This window comes from Protopterus annectens, chromosome 1.part2, assembly GCF_019279795.1.
Source record: "Protopterus annectens isolate FY-2018-M chromosome 1.part2, PAN1.0, whole genome shotgun sequence".
Taxonomy (NCBI): Eukaryota; Metazoa; Chordata; order Ceratodontiformes; family Protopteridae; genus Protopterus; species Protopterus annectens.
This window is the reverse complement of record NC_056727.1, coordinates 4,211,914-4,235,163: the sequence shown is the minus strand read 5'-3', so window position 1 is coordinate 4,235,163 and position 23,250 is coordinate 4,211,914.

The window sequence follows — 23,250 nt, the reverse complement described above, 5'->3', positions numbered from 1 at the left end:
GTGTTAGTAAAGGCCATCAGAGCAACGGTAGTGCTATATTCTGATCAAAAACTGTATTGAGTATTAGAAAGATGATTGTTGGCTAAGAGATAGTTAGTTGAGAGTGAATACATATCTCTAGGATTATGGATAGGTGGCATAAGATTTCAATGGGATGGTAGTTAGATAGTTCTGTTGAGTAACCATCTTTATGCAATGGGATAATGTGTGTTATTAATGTGTGTTATTTTCCATATGTGTGGCACTTTTTCTTCTGAGATGGAATAATTAGTGAGGATGGAAACAGGGTAGGAAATGGCATTGGCAGAGATTTTTAGGTATTCGACTGATAGTTGATCAGCTGCTAGTGTTGTTGGTTTAAGTTTTTTTAGATATTGTTTTATTGTATCTATGGGGACAGGTTGGAAGGAAAAGGTTTTATTGTCTGGAGTAGTTTATAAGAAGGGTGGAGCAGGTACAGAGCTGTTGTCTGTAAGGGCCAAGATAGTTTCAGTGAAGTATTTGTTGAATTGTGTTTTGATACTTTCTTTTGTATTAGTTGATGGAGAAGATGTGTTAGTTTGGCCTGGCTGTAGAATTTTTTTTTTTATAGCAGACCAGAATTTTTTTGGATCTTTTTGGTATTTAGTTTGGTTGGTGGTGTAATGGTTAATTTTGTCCTGTCTGATTTGTTTTCTTCATTTCAAGAGATGTATTAGAGGGTTTGTCAAATAGACTTAGAAATTCAAAGGAACTGAGGTGAACAAAGAACTATCTAGGGCAGAAAATTTTAATATTGTGTTAATGGGTGGGGTATAAAGCAGATTTGTTCCTGAATTATGGCACATGCTAGTAGTGATGCCTTTCCATAAGTGGACCTACCACAGACCCCAGTAATTATAGACTCATCAGCCTTATGAGTCTGATCTGCAAATCTATGGAGCATGTCATAACTGATCTCATCAATTATGATATTAAAACTCTCATTAAGCTAGAACTTGAAGAGTTCAGCTTCACCAAAGTGAAATCCTGACTATTAAATCAAATTTTTTGAGACAGTCACACAGACAGGATCATGATCAAGCTGTTCACAGATCATACCTTGGCCTAACCAATGCATTTCACACCCTGACCTTATGGGGGCGGTGTACGGCAATGTAAGCAAACTGGCTAAAAGGCAAAACTTACATAGTTCATGTGGCAGCAGTCTTACCTGAAAGTATGAAGGTAATTTTGGAGTTCCTCCTGCTCTGCAATACGATTCCTCCTTTACAACATTTAGTTTTTTGATTTTCCAACTGAAAACCAGGACTTCTGGCTAACTATGTTTGAAAATGACTGTAAATCAGGTGTTATTATCAAGACACTCCTTTCTGGCACCTGCACCCTTCAGAAAGAACTTACCCTTAAAATCTTGTGTAATGAAAATCGGCTCAAATTAAATTTGAAAAAGTATAATATTCTTTCATTTGACAGACAATCACTAGCCTAAATATATAGTATAGACAATGGTTACAATGGTAACCACTGGAATTAGGGTCTATATTAGATGAGCGACCGTTCCAATATTCGAATCATAGATGGTCGACATCATATGATCAAACGTCGGAAAGGTCGAAGGTGAAAGTCAACGGCTTTTCATGCGCAGAATGGTAAATTTTCCCCTTCTGTACTGAAGTGCGTTCTCGAAGTTGGTATATTTAAGTAGCAGGGGATGGGGGGGCTCAGAGCGGCAAGGTAAGTTTTTTTTTTTAATTTTATGATATAGTCGATGTTTCAAACTTATCTCATATGAGTTCGCTCATGTGAGGTTTGAAGTTTTGAAACTTCGACTGTATAATATAGACCCTTGGAAATATCAGGACCCACTTCAGTGAGCCCCATAGCATGCAGACTGAATGCCTGAGAAAATGAACTTACGTATACTAAGTCCAAGATGGCCATTTCTCTGAATAGTCCCTTTTCTCTAAGGTATAGCAATCACAGAGTTGATGAATATAAGTATGTTGGTGTGGGGGGTAAGCCCCTCCTCCCCACACACACACATTGGTGGGTGAAGGAGGCCCATCTGCAAAAAACAGGTTTATAGGAGAAGAGTTTGTTAGTCACTCTTCTGCATTTTCGACTTTTTTTTTTAGTGTGTCAGCACTTAGCATTACAACTGCTGACATTTCAATGGGGAGACGTAGACAACACCCCACTACTAAATAAAAATGCAGTCAGGGACCTGGGTTGAAAGTTCTTTCTCCAGTGGTCATCATGTAGTAACGGTATTCAAAAAATCATTCTACTAATAACTTATGCTATATCATTCTGTTCTAAAGGCATCATCATTCCCTTATATTCAGTATGGGTTAGACCAATTAGAGAGCACAATGTCCCTTTCGGGGTGTACATCATTCAACACATCAAGCAACTAGAGAAGCCCCAGAATTTGTTAACTAAGGATTTCATGTTTAAAGACTTTGAGCTACCAATAGAGGCTACAAGCTCTATCACTTTACTCTGTATTTTATAGACTCCTGAAGGCAAACTGTGGCTAGCCAGCAATGCTATCACAGACCCTGTTATCCTTGATCACCTGCATCTCCATCAGTTTAATAGCTTAACAACTGCCAGAACCAGGGCCTAAGTCTTCACCAGCAGATAATTAGAGTGAGAGAGATAAATTAATTACACAGTACCTTCTCCATCCCTGGAATAAGCTGCACCTGCAGGTTAAACAGTGTGGGGTACATTATCAGCCTTCAACAAGAAACTGAATGAATGGATGGGTACCCTCAAATTTACCTTCGGACTAACTGGCCTAGCCCTATTTGAGAATGGGTGGAAACCCTGAGGATGGCTATTGGCAAGAAGTTGGTATTCACAAGACTGCATTGCCTCAAAAGAGCAAAATGATAGACCACTGCAACAAAGAGTCCTTGGTTAAATAAATCAAAATATATAGCAAACAAACAAACTTCGGACTCAACACGACTATATAAATGAAAAATTGCCTCAAAAGACCTATGAATTCTGTGAACTGTATGACAGATTTTATTTTCCTCGGTTCAAAGATCTAAGTAGAGGTGACTGTGGGCATAAAATTAAGATTTCCTTCTTATTGAAAGAGAAGTTATGGCAAGTCTATATAAGATTTTAAAGGGCAAATATATCACATTGCCATCAAAATACCATATAATCAAACTGATGATTTTCCCAAAAACAACATATGGCTGTGAGAACTGGACTATAGGTAAAGCTTTGTGGTGAAAGATTTGATGCTTTTGAACTGTGGTGTTGGAGATCATTTCTGATAACTCTATGGACTACAAGAAGATTAAATCAGTCAATACTTAAGAAAATAAACATAGATCCTTCACTGGAAGACCTGATAGTAAAACCAAACCTCAAATACTTTGGCACATAATGCAAAGACATGAATCCTTACCTCTCAAACTCTTAGAGTAAAAATCTGGACAAAGTCATAAATAATAGGGGGACAAAGTCCCAAAAATCAGGAGACTTTTTAAATATTTCTCTTATCAACTAGTCGACAGAATAACAGATTTTGCATTAGTATGTGTTTTATGAAATATACAAAGTCTGAGACTTAAATATTTTCTATTAGTTTCTGACTTAAATACGCAATAATTTACCAGAGATTTGCCAGAAAACCACAATTTTATGAGAAACAGACCAAAAATATGAGACAAAAATCTGGACAGCTGAGAGGCATGTATGATTCCCAAAACACTGATGTTGGGAAAGAGTAAAGGCAAGATCAGAAGGGGATGTGACAGATAGTATTACTGAAGTGATGAACATGAATTTGCAAGAATTTACAAATGCAGCTGTTCACAAACAGGCCTGGTGTGCTAAAGTCCTTGAGGTCATAAAGAGTTGTATTTAAGTAAACAGCTAAACAATAACAACAAACTCAGTCACAGTAAGTCTGATCATAAGCCTGTATGAAGCATTTTAAAAAAATCTCAGAAAGATTACAAATAATGTTGCTAAGTTTAAAGAAATATGACTTACAAGTAAGCAATAAAGCACAAGGGGTATATGTACCACAAACTGCAGACCCAGTGAAGTGGATGGGTGAGTGTGCTATCAGGAGAGGGATGTCATTGATGTTCAAAGTGTGTGTGTGTGTGTGTGTGTGTGTGTGTGTGTGTGTGTGTGTGTGTGTGTGTGTGTGTGTGTGTGTGTGTGTGTGTGTGTGCGCATGAGAAAGAGACAGGGAGCTTTCATACCTCTCAAATCCCCCTAGAGTAACAAGTAATAGATGTAATATGGGGGAGCACTAGCCACCAGGTAAACTTATGGAATATTATTTTCAAACCATGTAAAAAGTTAATAAAACAGACTTAAAAGAGAAAAGTATGTATGGGGAGGCACTAGACAGGGACACTCTTGAAAAATACCTTGTTCTGCAGGTTTTGTGGCAGTTAGTATAGCAGGACTACCAAGCATGAAACCCTAATATCTGCCATTGTTGACTGACTGTAATGACCTGTGACTTAGCAGGGCCATGCTCAACACTGCCAAACAAAGCTGGGGGGGATATTAGATGATACCAGGGAGTTTTTCTGCATATTATATTACTCCACTTAAAAAGTTAATACAGCAACAGGGTCTTGCATTTGGATGCATTTACTTAACAATAAAAAGAATGAAACTGTAATATCTGACATTATTAAATGACAGTAATTATTTGTGATTTATGAAGGACAAATTGGGGACAATCTGTAAATTCAGGAGCAAGTAAGGAGTATGGTGGTGTGTCCATGCGTCTGTGTGTGCACATATGTGTGTGTGTGTGTGTGTGTGTGTGTGTGTGTGTGTGTGTGTGTGTGTGTGTGTGTGTGTGTGTGTGTGTGTGTATGTGCATGAATGTGAGTGTGTTTTTGCATGTGTGTATGCATGTGGTGGAATGAATGGGGGTGTCGTTGTTAATGTGATGCATCTGTCACCAGCAGGGGGTACAACAAGGACAAAGGCAAAAATGGGCCTGTTAACGTGAACAGTAATCACCAAGTGACTTAGGGATATACAGATTAGTTGATAATGAGTTCTTTCTTCATTATGGCTAATGTGTCACTGAATCTCTGGTTTCCATGATTATGCTAAAAGGCCCCTTTTTCTATTACTTTACCGCTTATCATTAGGCCTGTCTCTAAATCCTGGTCACTTTTTCTTTTATGCTTTATCAGCTTTCTAGTGCTGCAATAGTGTGTTCAGTTTCCCTGGAAACAGCTTTTACTTCTGGACTCACTTTACTTTCCAGTTTTTTTAAGGTGTTTCATACTTTTCCCGTTAAACTTCCATGGAAGTTGAATGTAAAGTCTTTTCCATTCCAGATCTTTTTTACTGTCGACAGAAAAAAAAACGTCTATCAATAGGATTGTGAAGACTGTGAAGGAGAAGGGAATCCATGACTAAATGTGAGGTCTAGGTGTCCTGAACTGATTTTCTCCAGTATGGCATTATAGATTTGATGTTATCCTTGACCATTTATAAACTTCAGCATAAAACCTGATAAACTGCTACATGTAGTTCATACACTAAGCAGTGTTTACTTACAATAATGTAAATAAGGTGTGTTTGAGAATGATCTGGAAGTCTTATGGATTATTAATGGCAACCTTTGTTAGATGAGAAGCTTGAAGCACTAAGCCACTAGAGATGACCCGAGATGACAAAGAAATGCAGTTACTATGAGACACAGTCAAGAAATGTTAACCAGATTAAGTTACACAGATCAAATCAAATTAGCATACACAGTGAAGAAATGTTAACCAGATTAGGTTACCCAGATCAAATCAAATCAGCATATCCAGACAGCAGGGTAAGCCACTTTAGGTATAATCGACTATAAAGAAAGAGCTTGTGACATTGTTTATTGGCCAAAAATGTCTCAACCATTACAGAAACTGATTCAGAAATGTGATTTCTACAATACTTCTCAGAGTTAGAATCAGCATGAGGAATTACTACCATATGAAAAATGGATGCTTACATGGATCAAAGCTGGAACAGATTTGCTTTAATACAGATATGTTCATTATATCCTGTATGTTGACATACTGTTGATCTGAATATCCAAAAATTTTGGATATATGTGAATTTGCTATTAATAGTGCTGTTACTATACTGAGATCTATTATTCCTAAGCATGGAATACAGGATGAGTTTGTGTCTGATAATGATCGATAATTCATGAGTGAAGACTTCTAGAAGTTTCCTAAACAGTGGGAAAGTAAACATATTATAGCTAGTCCCCAGATATCCATAAAGTTATGAGCAGGCAAATTAACAGAATATCCCAAACAATTAAACATCTCATAAGTAAAAGTTCTGAGTATTCAGACAACGTTACTCCATGTAGAAATTCACCCTTTCAGGGTACAGGAATTTATTTCTAGGGCATTTAATGACAGGGAGCCATCTTATGGCTAAAACCACTGACATCTTACCTTTATTTATATACAAAAGTCAAAGGAATGCTGCTAATTTATTAAATGAGAAGCAACATAAACAAAGGTGCCTTGTTGGAACGTTGAGTCTTCAGAGCGTGAACACTGAAACTCATAACAATTAAGGCTGATGTAGAGCTGTAACAGCGAAGTGTAAAACTCACTGTTACACGTTGAGTTATTTTTTTTTGCAGGGGGTTAAACCCCACTAGCCCCCCCCCCTAATGTGGGGGGCTGCACCGCCCACTCCTCCTAGTTATATCTGCTACCAATAAGAAGGAATAATTCTCTGATATACAGTAATTTTGGATTTAATGCATATTTCTAACAACTGTTCTTAATTCCCCACTGTTTCAAGACTTCTAGTATTGGGTCTTCAGCACATAAACAGAACCCATGTTATTATGATAGATCGGCAGTAAATCTAACAGAACTGTAGGAAGGGTAAAGAGTGAGGATGCATGTGGATTTTTCAGTTTAATGTTCAAAAATAAGAACCACAGTAGGGATGCCCAAATGGGACTGTCAACTAGCCACACAGGAAGAAACCACAATGAACAACCATTTGCTCACGACAATAATGCCTTTATGTTTGTTCAACAAACTTTATGTTGAATAAATATGAAGACATTACTGTCATGAACAGAAAATTGTTCATTGTGGTTTCTTCCATGAGGATGATTGCCGATCCCATTTGGGAAGTGGTTCTTAGTTCTTTTGGATTCCCTTGACTGTTTTTTCTTGGTCTGGCTAATGTTCAAAAGTGTCATATGTCAGATACAGGATTATGTTAAGTAGAGCAACTTATATCTTACTTTGTATGAGGTCCTGATAAGCATATTTACAGAAGAAACAGAAATCATTTGGGAAAGCCACAGAGTGGAAGCATGACATCTATCAACCGGAAATGTCTACTTCTCAAGTTCTGCATAAGAATGATGGTGGTTCACAACCAATGTGCCATTACCATCCCCCAAAGAAATACACACTAACATGGATATACCAAATCAATCAAGGTCGGCATTGAGTTGAGCACTTTTGTCTTTTATTTTTCAAAACTATTACTGCTCATTCATTCACAATTCTTTTAAATACCTTAAACCATTTCCTCCTATTTAAACACTAGTAGATTAAAACTCACTTGGGTTCCCTCATCGTTAAAAGACATCTGGTGTTCAAATAATCATTTAAACCAGGAGAGGAGATGGTTTCAAACCTGAACTTCAACATAATTCTTTAAATTCTAAAAAAAGTAATTAGATCCCCTTCCTGAACAGTTTCTTATATTAGTCTCAAAATAATAAAGTAAACTTTATAAGATTCTTAAATCTCATTGCATGTTTGCTTAAAGCATTATTATGAACTTTGTTTTTAATAACATTATAATCCTCAAACATGTACGCCCAGAAATTTCTGGACTTCATCAATACGAACTTCCTAGACTTAGTCTTTACCAACATGGAACACCTTTTCTTATCACCAACTGTAACTTCCTCACTGGTCAATTCAGATCACATATTGGATACTTTCACCATAAGACTGAAGCTGGTCACATCTTCCAGTACCTCGATATTCACAGATTATGCTAAGACTAATCTAGTAAAGCTAAGTGATTCATAGGGTCATAGGTGTATACAAGGCTAACAAAAATTAGCCGTGCATCCCAAATATGTGGAAAGTTCTGGTACCTTTGATAAGTGTAAGTAGAGGACTGGGAGATGAAGCATTTACAAGTAGGGGCCTGGGAAATGAAAGATTTATAACCAGGGGCCTGGGAGATGAAAGATTTATAGGCTGCCTGTGTCCATTAGAGACATAGATGCCAAACTAGTGATGAATTTCCTGTTCCCATCCAATTGTCCAAGTTACACTTGAATTGGATTAGGGAGGAACTCTGTTTCACATGAATGGGGAGCCTGTTCCTGAGAAGGAGTATCCCTGGGATACATATCTGTCTCTCTAGCTTGTCATATTTCTAACAGAGGCAAGGTTTAATTCTTAAGAATGGGTAGTTCTGGTGCTGCTTGTTTTGTGGATATGCAGCAGGTTTATCAGGGTGGGGCCTGACAATGCCTTGTATGTCATGCAGACATCTCCTCTCAGCCTGTAGGAGACAGAATACAGGGATAAGGCACTGAGACATTCTGGATAGGAAATGTTAACTTATACCCTGTATTCTTTTAGCGAGGAGCTTCTGTGGACATTCCAGTAGTTGGATGTGCCTAGTTAGGTACATACCAAAAGGGTCATTGTACTCAGTGATAGATCTGATGAATGCCAAATACAGTGAAACAATGACTTCCTTGAACTTAGATGCTATACCTTTGTTTATAAGTTGCACAACATAGAATGATTTCCTCACTACCATATACACATGATGGTCAAAGCCCAGATTGCTGTCTACATGTGTCTGTCCCAGAGTCCCTAACCAAATAATGGACTTGATTTTGCTTTTCAACCACAGTTTTCTGCACTTATGTTTATTTTTGGGGTAGATTTGTTATCTTTCCTTAAATGCAATTGAAACTTAGTTGTTAAATCTTTGGAAGCAGGTAAAACTTGTTTGGCAAGGCTGCATTCTAGACCACGTTCCCAGTGGTGGTCTATCCTGTCACTCGTCTTATGTACATTGAGAAGACAATGAGGCTTGGGTGTTCATTTAAGTAGTTTATTGCGTATATACTCATCAGGATGGATGGCAGGAATATTAAACTTAAACAAACTATCTAACTGACTGACTACATACTTGCAAGCTTTCACTCTGGCTGCTCACTCAAAATGGCACTATTGCTTGCACATGCTCAGTACTTATATGCACGTGCCCAGCACTGACTGGAATGCTTCTTAAAGATATATCACACAATCTGACCTGCATATCCCCCACTGTTGTCTTTACCCCTGAGGGCAGACATATCTTGAAGAATGCCCCCCCTCTATGAACAATTGTAAGTGTATGTTTTTACTAGCTTTAACACATTATCCTTGCAGGGCTCATCTGCTTGTAAAGTACTATTTATGAAAAAAAGATGTCTTCATACAAGAAGCAATGTTGAGAGTCCTACTTTTATTTTTAACCACCTTCATGTTGTATCTTTCCACCACTGTATTCATTTGGAGAATGTGGTACTTCAGTAGGGACACTGTTAGTTCTTTCCTGAAGCCATGATATTTTAGACTGGTAAGGTTTTTCATAGAGGTTTAAAATCCATAACATAAACCATAAAAACTATGTGGACTATCTCAAAACCTTTTTCATCTTCTCAGTATCATGAAAGCTGCTAAGAGGCAACATCTGCCTTATGTATATGGATGGTGCAGTGGTTGCGTTGTCACCTCACAGCAAGAGGTTCTCCAGTTTAATTCTTGGCTGGGGTGCAGTCTGCGTGTTGTTCATGTGGGTTTCCTCTGGGTGTTCCAGATTCCTCCCATGTTATAAAGACATGTGTCTGAAGTGTTTCTACCCTGGCCTCTGCTGAAAATTGGCTTTGTTCCAAGTTGACTTTCCCGGTAAAGAAATGTAAAAAAAAAAAAAAAACCCATATATATATATATATATATATATATATATATATATATATATAGCTGCAACAGACCCTATACTTTCTGATGTATTATACATCTGCAAGTTCAATAGTAGCATGAACACCTACTCAGGGGATCTCAGTCTCTTTTGGAACATAAACAGGATATGTTGGAGAGATAGATATATATCAGTATATATGGGCTTCTATGAATCCATCTTTCACTCAACAAAAATCAAAGTATTTTCCTTACTCTAGTCAAACCCAAGTTGGATTAATGGATGGGAAACTACACATTTAACCCCAGCTTAGCATCCATGTTCCTCACGGATAGAGGTAACAAGTAAATGTGGTTATATATCCTTGTTCTGCACACCTCTGGATTATTCATACACAAAACACAAGACCTTTGGGAATATATGGCAATGTTTCTTAAGATCCTAACACATAGATCAATAGCTTAGTAAGTACCTATGACCCTAAGACCAATTTATTCCTAGAAGCTAATCTGAATGTCAAACATACTAAACATCTTAGAATGTTTCAGATATCAAATTCTGTTGCTAAAAGCTGTGAGGTTTATGATGATTTGGTATGGTTATGTGACAATTCCAGGAGTGAGCATCTGGAAATATTAATCAAGCACAGCAATATTATTATCCAGGAAATACAAAAAGAAGTCAATCAACTTTCAGAAGCTATGTTTAAGGACTTGTTATTGCCATCCTTGACAATGAAATATAACAATGTTGTGGGCAATATTAAGAGGTTTTTAAAAGAACAAAAAAATCTGTAAATAAAAAAAGTTTTATAGATATTTTTCTGATTATGGGAAAGGGAATGTCTATCCCTTCAAAGAGAATTAGAATGTTGGGGGTAATGAGTCAATCAATCACAGTAAAGGAGTGTGTGGTCATATTTGCAATATTAAAGAGTGGTACCCAACATTTTGGTTCCATAAGGAGATTGGAACAATTGGATGACAAACAACAGAGGAGTTTCCAAGCAGGTTTAATAAATGAGAACAGCCAATCAAGTTGTGAGCATTTTTTTAGAAGAAAATGTATCAACCACAAGGAAAAGAAGATGCATCTGTAATGGAAGAGGATAGAACAACATACTGAAGCACTGGGTTACAGAAAGAGCTTTGTCCCGTGTTGAATGAAACAAGCCCCTTTTTCATTCAAGATGGGAACAATAACATAATTTGTAGGAACTTTTTTCAAAGAATGAAAACCATCGCAACTGTGAAGAACAATTACAATCTCATGAATAAGAACAGAGCAATGGTAATACTACAAGGTCTAATTTAGATCGACGAAAAATCAAAATGTCGAATGCTCACATGAGTGTAAATGCAGGAATTCGATGGGTGTGGGGGTGCAGCCCCCCACAATAATGATTTTGAATTCCTGAATTTACACTCATGTGAGCATTCGACATATTGTAGTTTTGTCTATATAATATAGACCCATACTACATACTCACAGAATATTATTTTTTACTGAAGCTTCTCAAAATAACCTTAAAAATATAAGGTTAGTTGATTTTGAAATATATAACTTTGTTAATGAATATGTGGAAAGTAAAATTGATTTTAATGAGACAGTTTCATCCTTGATTGTGATTTTAAAGCTGATGGGCATTACAAGGACATTGAACATTACATTGCAAATAATAACAACAATAATAATATTTTTATATATCAAATATTGAAATGGATTTGGAAGTTAATGATGTTGGTAATAGCAGAATGAGCAGGATGTACAATTTGAGTATATATGACTTTAAACCAAAGGAAACAGACGTTCTGCAAAAAGGTTTGAATTGTATACATTCCAGTGAGGCAGTTTAGTTAAATCAATTTGTGATTTCAAATTGTGCACTAGAAGATTAAATGTATGATATGCATTTGTGAATATTGAAAATACACATAGTAATATTCCGTTCAAGAAAATGAGTACATTCTATACAGTATTAGCTCCAGCTCTAGAAATTTTTAAATGTATATGTATACATGACTTTTGATATTTTTTAATGAAATTTCCTACTAATGCATTTTGTAATTTGAATTTTGAAGAAAGAAACATTTTGAAAAACTTAAGTATGAATAAAGAATTAAGATTTATGAGCACTCGTAAGGGAAATGAGTGAGTTGTGATGAATGTAAGTGCATAAAGTATTTTAGCAGATGAAGGAGGAAAGAGCATATTTTAGCTCAGTAAAAGAAAACCATGTACATGCCCTGTGGAAGAAATCATACATTCAGATACTCCTTAAAAGTAGAATTTCTACCGACTTCTCCATCTACTGACCAATTACCATTCTGTCCCCTCTATCTAAGGTGCTAGAAAAATGTATAAAAACCCAACATCTCAGATTCATCATTGAAAACACCCTTTTCCCTATGCAACATGGTTTCCATGTTCATCATTGTACTACCACAGGCCTTCTTAGTTTCATTACCAACACAATTCACAATGTAAATATAGGCAACTTGAAATCTGTAGTACTCCTCAACCTCTCAAAAAACACTTGACACTGACTACTACACTAGGTTGATTCAAAAACTTGTTTTACTGAAACTGTATACATCAGCACTCCTCTGGCTCAAAAGCTACCTATCCAATAGATCACAGATCACAAAATGGAAAATCATTTTTTCTTCCTTGCTCACTATCTCAGTAGGAGTACCACAAGGATCTATTCTGAGTCACCTACTCTTTAACTTATTCACTAACAGCCTACACACAGCCAGTAAACATCACATCATTATGCAATATGTGGATGACTCAACTCCGATCTGCCCATGTAAACGTCCTGATGATCTTCAAAAGCTAACCCAGTCATTTCTGATTTCCATTGAAGCTTTGCTCTTCATCTCTCATCTGGTACTTAATCCCAAAAAATCTAATGTAATCCTGTTTAACCCTAAACATCTCACTAACCATAAATCCATCTTAACGCTAGCCTCCTCAGAAGTAGAGCTAGTATCCAAAACTAACCTGCAAGGAGTCACCATTAATAAACAACTAACATTTGACTATAGTATAAAAGAGGCTTGGCTCACTCTACAGAATATTTCCTTATTTAATAAACTCAGCAAGAAGATACTTTGCCTCAACCTTCCTGCTTCCTGCACTCCGTTAAGCAGCTCCAGTAATGATTGACCTAGAATTCTCACAATCCAGCCTCCTTGAGTAATATTATAATAAATTCATAACATTTGTCAGCAGTTTGCCTTATAAATCACACTACTGTCTTGCTCTTAAGTTAGTAGTAGGCTATCTGCCCTTTTGAGCCTAGCCAGTTACCTCATTTGAGAATCAAACCCTGTACCTTATGTTTGTAATGCAAATACCTTAACCATTATGCCAACCCCTCAATCTTAATGGCTAGAGCTACCCAACTACTTATCCTTCATAAAGTTATTTAACCTCCCCACATAAACACATCTACAAGCTTGACCATTCCCCAGTCTTAAGCAACATTATTCACATTACTCACCAAATAAATAGCGCCATTATCAAACTACTTCTCCAGATTCCCCAGTCTAAGAATTCAGCTGTTGACTCTGTATACTCATCCTGTACATCTAGACTATGGAACTCCTTGCCTCTATTACTTAGAAAAAATGACAATAACAAACTGTTCAACATTAATCTCATCCAACTCTTAATGGGTACATCTTTCTGCTCTTGTTCCACAAGAGGATAACTCTACACTGTCTTCACCTTTCTAGACAGGTTTTCCTCCCCTTCTCTCCTCACTCACATGATATTTCATTAAACTATTACATTTAACTTTTAGCAGACCTTCTTCCTCCATTCTATTTTGCATTTCCATTTTTCTACTCTTACTCTGCACTCTGAATGCTTCCTGGCTACTTTATTCTACACCCCTTTTTACCTCCTCTCCCCTAATCTTTCCCATGCTTTCCTCCCTCCTATTGCTTTCCCAAATCAACTTACTCTAACTCCTCTAGACCTAGACCTTCTGTAAATACCTATGGTCCATACAATCTATCTTGGCTATTACCTGGGATTTCCTCTCCATTGTTCCTAATTATGCTCAGTACTACATTGCAAATACTCTATATGCCATGGTGGTACAGTGGTAGCATTGTTGCCTCACAGCAAGAGGTTCTCCTGTTTGATTCTCGGCTGGAGTACCTTCTGTGTGGAGTCTGTATGTCCTCCCCACGGTCAAGTGGCCTCCGAAAGGCATGCATGAATGGGCATGCCTTCGCTGAAGGTTGGGCATCGGGCTGGCAACTCAGCACCATAAAAATCTACTGCAAATCATTAGCGGACCAGAGTTCCACTGTGTCGGGAAAAGCCGAAAAGACAAACAACAACTACATTGCAAATACTATCATTACTGTGCTCTGATACTGCTAAGTAACTGTATATGAATGTGACCAATTTTTAAAACTGATCTAGTGTATAGTAGTATATGCAAGCTGTTTTCATAAATATTATATACAAAGTGTATATGCAGTCAACCAAAACTGTCACCTGAGGTCTTGGTATGGGAAGTTTTCCTGTTCTGTTAAATTGGTATAATGTTAGTTTATTTTAGTAGTACACCACATTAAGAAATGCTTAACACTTTAATACCTTATTAATATGTATTAATCAAGCAATGTATTTACTTATAATGGAGTTGCTGCTGTCAGGTCTCTAGTTCCATGCCAAATATTAGAGAAATGTCACTGTACAGGATTGCTTATCAGTATTCAGAGGTGTTGTAGTGCTTGAGGTCTCTGAAATGTCATGTCAGATGTGCTCATTTTTTTTTTTTTTTTATTTTTTACTCTTTGAGCAAGTACTGTACAATTAATTGGGTGATGAAGATTTGTTAAGGCTTCTGTTTTTATATGTACTTATATGCTAAATAGGTGAAGCATGAAACAAGGTTGTACTACAATTTAAAATATTTTCTGTAGCATTGTCAGGTGTTACTGCTGGTTGATATGTCAAACAAGACAGAACTTGTAGCTCCTTGTTTGGAAAATGTTTCCTAATTCTTAAATTGTATTATTGGGACCGGATTTCTTCTTGATGACTCATTGAATAATCTGTCCCTGGGTTTCCTACTAGTTTAAATACATTGTAGAAGGTATTGATCATGCATTTTCCTAAGTAGTTAAAGCCATAAGTGTCTTCTTATAGTGTTTATGTTATAGGAATGTTTTGAATATCATTCTGCAGACTTTACTCTCTCATCTAATATAATAAGATTTCAGTAGAATAATTTCCTAATAATATTTTTGTGATCCAACTTTGATCTAACATCTAATAGTTTTGGTTATAATTTTTTGTAGTAATTGTAATGCTGAAAACTCGGTGAGGAGGCCGCCATTAAGTTTGGGGTTTACAGTGTGCCTATTTATTTGGAGGCTAAAATTAGTGCATTCCTATATTTTTGCGTTTATTTGCGTGCTGGGAATAGTTATACAGGTACTAGTGGGGGATTGGTTTGGATAAGGTCTCAGCCTTGATATATTTTATGTTATATAGGAATGCTCACTCATTTATGTTTTTTTCACTGTGTACCTTATAGCTAGGGGTCACGAGATGCTTGGTCCTTTTATAGGGGTCTTTTTGGTGGGGCAGTTTCTCCAGCTACAAATCACTATCAGCGTTGTTGCTTTTTCAGCAATTAATATATTGTTTAGATTAACCTCGAACTGACCCGAGATCAGTTACTCAGTGCATATATGGTCCCTTTTTATACTAAGGGGATATTTTTGGGATCATAAAATTAAGGTATGTTTCGTGACATGACACTCTATGAGGTTTCTGTTTCGTATAAACATTTTTATTGTCTTGTTGCAGTTTTAGACATTTGGATTTGGCTATAGTTCTAATCTCATTTTTCTCTCATAGCTGATTGTTTTCATTACCTTTATGAGAAATAGTATTTTGTCTTACTAACATGTGTCATTTTTATTTATGCAATTGTTATCTTTGAATGGTTTATGCACTATTTGTTTCACAGTTCAAATTCTTAAATGCCGAGCTGGGTTCGAATTCCTAACCCTGATGGGGAGGATAAGCGGTCTAGACCTAAGGGTGATTAGGGGATCTTTTGGGGGTCTATACTTCCCTCAGGTGAGGGGGGGTTCTTTGATTTACCCTCATGTTAGGTTAGTTAATTCAAAGTTCCCAAAAATCCCTTTCCCTTCCGGAACTGTGGAGAGGGGTTTATGCTAGGTTGTTAGGCAGGAAGGGTGTTTCTTTTTAGCGGTTTTTGCCCATATTCTACTAATAGAAGTTTATAAGTTTCAGGTTATGCAATATATTTCCCATGTCTTTTTATTCCTTTTTATACTTCCATACCGCACTTATTATTCCCCACTGAATAGGTAGCTGTATGATTATATGTGATTCTTGGAATGTTAAGGGATTACAGCTGATCAAAAAGAGGAGACTCTTCATGCACATGTGCTTTAAATCAAAAGCTGATATAATTTTAGTTCAGGAAACACATTTGCTCAGCTACCAATGGGAGCACGAAAAAAGGAGGCCGTGGGTGAAAAAGATCATTGACTCCGGAGTTAAATCGAATAGTGCTGGGGTTGCCATAATAATAAAGAAAAAATTCCCTTTTGATATTATTAAATGTGAATCTGACAAGGACGGCAGATGGTGTTTATTTACTACCAAGTTATCCCACATTGATAAACCCATTGTATTCTTGAATATCTATTCTCCTTGTGCTAACCAACAAAATTTCTATATGGTTATTTACAACATTTTCTCCTCCTTCCCCAACCACTATTTTATTATAGGAGGAGATTGGAACTCCGTTCAGAACCCCACTACAGATAGGTCGAATGATAATACAAATTATAATAAACTAGCCGTGTCAGTATTAGCTGAGCTCAAGGAAGATTTCAATTTGCTTGACCCATTTATATCACACAGAAAACCCACTAATAGAGTTAACTTCACTTTTTTCTCCAATTGTCATAAGAGTTGGTCCAGAATTGATTTCTTTCTTCTTTCTTCGATCCTGGCTAACTACCAAATAGAACTACATATTGATAACAGAAATTTATCTGACCACTCGAAGTTATCCCTCTCCCTAGATTACAATCAGAGGTGTAACAGTAGAAATAGTCCATTGTGGTGGAGACTTAATCCTAATCTACTTCAAAAAGAAGGAATTGCTTCGATTATAGAAGATAACTTAAACCAATTTATACAAGCATCAAAAGACCAGGATATTCCTATAGATATATTATGGGCCTCCACAAAGGTAGTAATTAGGGGCATTCTGATAAATAAAGCCTCTTACTTCAAGAAATTATATCGTATAAGGGAGTCTGAAATGAGCAAGAAAATATCAGAATGGGAGAATAAACTGCAGACCAAATATGATAGCGAGATAGAATCACAGTTAGTTAAGATGCAGAAAGATTATTTATCTCTACAGGCAGATAATTTATCAGCTCATGAAACCAAAATGCTGGCCAAATATTCCAATTGGGCTCAATGCCCGTCTAGGTTCTTGGCTAGGCTAATTAATCAGAATAAGCCATCACACATTTTCTCTCAAATTTCTTATCAAGACAAACTCTACCATGATACACAGGATATTATAAAAATCTTTCAAAAAATTTACACTGAGCTCTATAGCTCACCTAATGACCCTATCGATTTTTTCGTGCTATATGATACCCTTAAAGAATTATCTTTCCCAAAACTAAATACGGATCAATTTCACTTGTTAGATAAAGAAATTACTTCTCAGGAGGTCCTGGATGTGATCAATAACCTCAAATTGAATAAGGCCCCGGGTCCTGATGGATTCACAGCAGAATTCTACAAATTATATCCCAACAAGTTCTCACAGGCTTTATATTTGATTTATAATCATATTCTCCACCAGGGTATAAGTGATCCCCATTTCAATGCATCTAAGACTATTCTCATCCCTAAAGGTAAAGCAGATTCTACCAAACCGGAAAATTTTAGACCCATATCCATTATTAATGTAGACTTAAAGATCTTGGCCCAAATTTTTGCCAATAGACTTAAAGTACTGCTACCTAGTATAGTATCTAAAGAACAATCGGGCTTCATTAGAAATAGACAGACCTCGGATCATACTCTAGCTTTAGAAGCTATGATAACTTTCTCATCTTTAGCTAGGTACCCCCTGTACACTCTAGCAATAGATGCTTCTAAGGCCTTCAATAGAATGAGTATGAAATTTTTACTCTCTATTCTACCTCTATTTAACTTTCCTACATCGTTCACAAAATTTATTGAGACCATTTACCACAAAGCCTATACAACACTACATATTAATAATGGTATATCTGAGAGGATTAACATAATTAATGGTACGAGACAAGGTTGCCCTCTCTCTCCTTTATTATTTAATCTATATATAGAGCCTCTCTTCCTTCTTATTAAACAAAAAACTCATCAGATCATCCCCAAGCTATTTAGAACTAGTATCCCCCTCTCGGCATTTGCGGATGATCTAAATATTTACCTCTCTTTACCAAATTCAGACTTAGAGAAAATCATGAAATCCATTAATATCTTCTCTAAATTTGCCAACTACAAAGTTAACAAAAACAAATCTCAAATTTTTCCGGTTAATATCACATCACCACATCCCCTAAATTTTTCCTCTGATGTTATTCCAGTTAATTCAAGTCTTCGTTACCTGGGGGTAACTTTCTCAACTGATCAATCTATTTCGTATCAGGAGAACATTTCTTCTCTTTGGAAGGAGGTGCAATGGGATTTAAAGAGATGGTCTCAACTTAAGCTTCCCTTTCTGGCACGTGCAACTATTATAAAAATGAATATCCTTTCCAGATTCTTGTATATTTTCAACTTGACTAATTCGATTATCCCTCTATACTTTTTCAATAAATTACACTCAACCTTCTCTAAGTTTATTTGGTCTCCTAAATCGGTGAGAATTTCGTACTCTAAACTTACTTACCCGAAGGATTTGGGTGGTATTTCTCTTCCTGACTTCAAACTTTACTATGATATTATTCAAATTAGTAGAATTATTAAGATAGCAAACTATATTAATACCTCAGATGCCTGGCACCCTAACTGGGTATTACTTTACTTCAATTATATTAGAGCCCTTAATTTCAATCCATCCACCTTACCTTTCTTGAGCAAAGTTAGTCTAGACAAATATAAAATCTTTTATGGCCTCAAATATAACGTTATCAGATTTCATAAACTATTGTCTTCGCTAAAACTTTTGCAGGCGTTCATTTCCCTCCAACCAATACATCTAAATCCCAATTTAACTCTAAATGGTAACTTGATAAATCTGGACAATTTCCCCCTTATTAAGGATAAGTGCATGGCAGACTTTTTCCTTAGTCAAACATCTGAAGTTATCCGAGATCAGGCAAACCTTTAATTTATCCAATAAATATACTTTAATAACTAGACAAATCTTTGAACTATTGAATCCATACTATGATCATCCTGACTTATCTAGAGAAAATATCGAAATTGCCAAGGTTTTTTGGAAACTTCTTCTGCTAAAAAAGAAAATGACTTCCAATGTATATAAGTTATTAATCTCTATCAGATCTAACAATTTGCCAGTATTTTCTAAATTCTGGTCAGATAAGGACCAGTATAACTCCGCACTAATGAAAGAGGCTTTCAAATCAAGTATTAAATATATCCCTTTTAAAAAATTATTTTATACGCAACTCATGATCACCAATAATGCGTATTTAACACCTGCAATCATTAATAAAATTCATTCCAACTCGTCTTCTCTGTGTCCATTTTGTAAGGATCAAGTAGCCGATATATATCACATTTTCTGGAGTTGCAAATGTGTGTACAGACTATGGTGTGCCCTTAAAGTTATTCTGGAGAAAATGGGATACGAAAAATCAACACTGTCTTGGCAATTTGCTTTATTACATATCCCTCCTGATAATATTCCTAAAGCTCAGCTCAAGGTGGTGATTTCAATTGTCATATTTATCAAATATTATATCTCATTGCAATGGAAGTGCCAAGCCGCACTAACATGGGAGGGTCTAAAGGAATTAGTAATTAGGCATATTAGAGCACAAAAGTATCTCTTTTATAAAGGTAATCACAAGTTCTGTTCTGAAAATTTTTGGAATGTATTCTTTGATTGTCTTTTAACCTGAAACACTTTTCATTTTTGCATTATATCTCCTTAATGTATTATCTGTTGTATATATTGTGAATGATATGGGCAATGTATAGTTGTATATAGTTTTTGTTGATGTTTGTACAGTGTTCTTCTGTGGTTTGTATTGTTTGTCTATAAGATAATAAAATAAAAAGATTTTCAAAAAAAAAACTGATCTAGTGTAAATCTGCTTTGTCATATGTAATTATGAATAATTATCAATATAATTGTAAATCTCCTGCTCTTGCTACTATTTATTAATAATCTTACTCTGTATTATGTTATCCTACTGGGAAAAATGTTCTAACTTTTTTATCTTTTGTGTAATTTGTCTTTTTCATCTGTTTAAACACCTTTATTAAATTAACAATTAAGACATAGGCACACATGCATTAATAGAAAAAAATCCATAATAACATTTTTCTTTTATATGCATTATCGATTATACATTGCATATGCTGTCTTTCTTTATAACAGCAGTCATTCCATTTGAAATTTCATACATTTATCAATTCCTGCCTTCCCTTAAAACTCATTTGTGTTCCTGAACATTTTTCTGCATGTATTGTTCCCACAAATTACATTTATTTTTATGTAATTTTTCCTTCCCTTTTCTAAAGATTTCTCTTCCAGTTCTTTTATCACTTTTACAATATTCAGTACGTCAAATACAGTTGGTTTAAAGTTTTATTTCCATTCTCTAGTATTTTTTTTTTCTTTTTGGTGATGAATAAAATTAAACATAAAAAGGCCATGTTATGTCTAAACAATTCTGATCCTGTGTCCAGGCTCAAAATAACTATTCCCTAGTTAAAGCCACATGCACCCCTGATGTCTCTGGCAGAATACTCTGTAGGAATTTTTTTAAATCAGCCAATGCATTCCGCTTCCAAAAATCATATTCCCATTTACTTCATTCTTTCCCATCACAAGTCTGACATTTGGTATCTACCTAAGGAAAAATTTGGAGACTGCTTGGGGTATACAAAATACCTTTGCAAGTACTTCTGAGCAAAAATCATAAACCTTCCATACTTTGTTGCATACTTGGGCATCATACATATGTCCTCCCATTGTTCCCTTGTAAACCTTTTCTAACTTTCTCTGTTTGAGTATTACAGTTATCCTACAATAATATATGCCCTACTACTTATCCCTTTTTTAACAGCAGCTTTTGTTCTATCAGAGCAGGTCTTTCCTATAGGACTCCACTATCTCTTTCTCTTTGCCTATACTCTGATATCACTCCCTGGCAGGACAGGCAGTCTTGAAGTCTCGAGCCTGCAGTACAAACTTCTTGGCCTCATCCTGCTCTATTACTGTTCCTTCTCATGTTATTTGCTTCCAATGCTTTAGTTCAATTGCCAGTTTTCTCAAGTAAATTCCAGGCCCGTCTTGTTATTTTCTGTGCCACTATTTGCAGTAATCCTTAATGGCAAAATCTCTTTTCTGTACTCATCTGTTTTGCTTACTTTTTAGAATACTTTCTGTAGTATTCTATATGGTTGTCATTATTCTCCTTAAGCATCTGTATCCAAAATCCTACTCTCTCTCTCCTTACTCTCTCTTCTTATGTTTTGACCTCCATCCTGTTTCATCATCATCATCCCTTTCCACTTTAAATTATAATCTGTTGCTTGTGTTATGTTTCTGAACCTTAACTGTATATAGTTCTATATCCTTTCAAATCAAGTAATCCTAAACTATGTTGTTCTATTGAGATCAGCTTATCCCTCTTAACTCTTCCCCTCCCAGATAAATTCCTTCAACTCTTTATTAATTATTGTCCACAACTTCTCCTCTCCTGATAAAAATATGCCTCACCTGTATATAAAACAAAGAGACTAAAACTATTTTCACTGCTTGCATCTTACTATCCAAATCCATAAGGAAGAGCTTGGGGTTTCTCAGTTTTTGGTTATCTTTTGTTTAGTTTCTTCCCACATATCCTTAGCTTCCATAACAGAAGCCTTTTGATCTATACTCCTAAATACTTCTGTGATGACCTCTCTTTACCCAAAGCCAGTAATCAAGGCTCCTCAATCCTCACTACTGACACCACTGAGAGACGGTCACGAAGAACAGGAATGGATTTACACAGTGTTTTAAGATGCAGCTCTCTGCATCAAGCACAGTTTCCCCCAAGAGCACACAGGGAACATGCTCCAGACCTGGGACTGGAATCTATGTCTCTCCAGACCCCAAACAAGACTCACTTTGTAGCACTGTGTTCCATTTCCAAGTAGCTGACAGACCCACACCTGGGTATTTGATTTTCAGACATACACACTCCTGGGAAAGGCTGGTGCAGATTTATTAGCTGTAGCCCTTCTTCCCAGACTATAAGGTAACCTTGCTACCACCAGTCAACTACTCTCAGGCTCTTGTAAGGGTATCCAATTATACTGAATGCAATCAATACTAATATAAATGGTAGAGTGTAACCAAAGCAGCCAGGTTTTTCAGAGTGGCCAAGGCATCAATAAAATAAGCACACGTACTCTCAAGATGTTAAAAGTATTCTCTAAAAGACCAGCCACAATGAAAGGTATAAAAATATTTAATAATAAATAATAAAATAGAAAGCACGAGAATACTAAATATATAAGTACAATAAACACTAGTTTCAATCACAGCAGAAATAAAAATAACACAGTTGGACAGATTCAAACAAATGCAGAAAAACACTATTCAAATAATCTCACTGTATTTCCTGACTGTCTAAAGAATAACTGTTCCTTAACTTAATTAATACAGCAAGACAAGATTAAATGCAGAAATTCTTGCTTCCACAATCTCTGTACTGTAAAATTGCAGCTAGGCGAGTGGTAGTGTGGAGCCTGTTAATAAAAATACTTAACAGGAGTGGACCCATGATAGAACCTTGTGGAACACCTAGTGGACAGGTAACAGAGAGGATAAATTACATTGCCATTTTACAGCTTGTTGTCTGCCAGATGGGTAATTGTGGAACCATGGGAAGGATGTATAGCTTAAATTAAGGGATGAAAGTTCATTAAGAAGTTTTTGGTGGGAAGACAGTATTGAATGCTTTGGATATGTCTAGGAATATGGAGAAGACTAGATAACCATAATTTCTGTATTAGTTG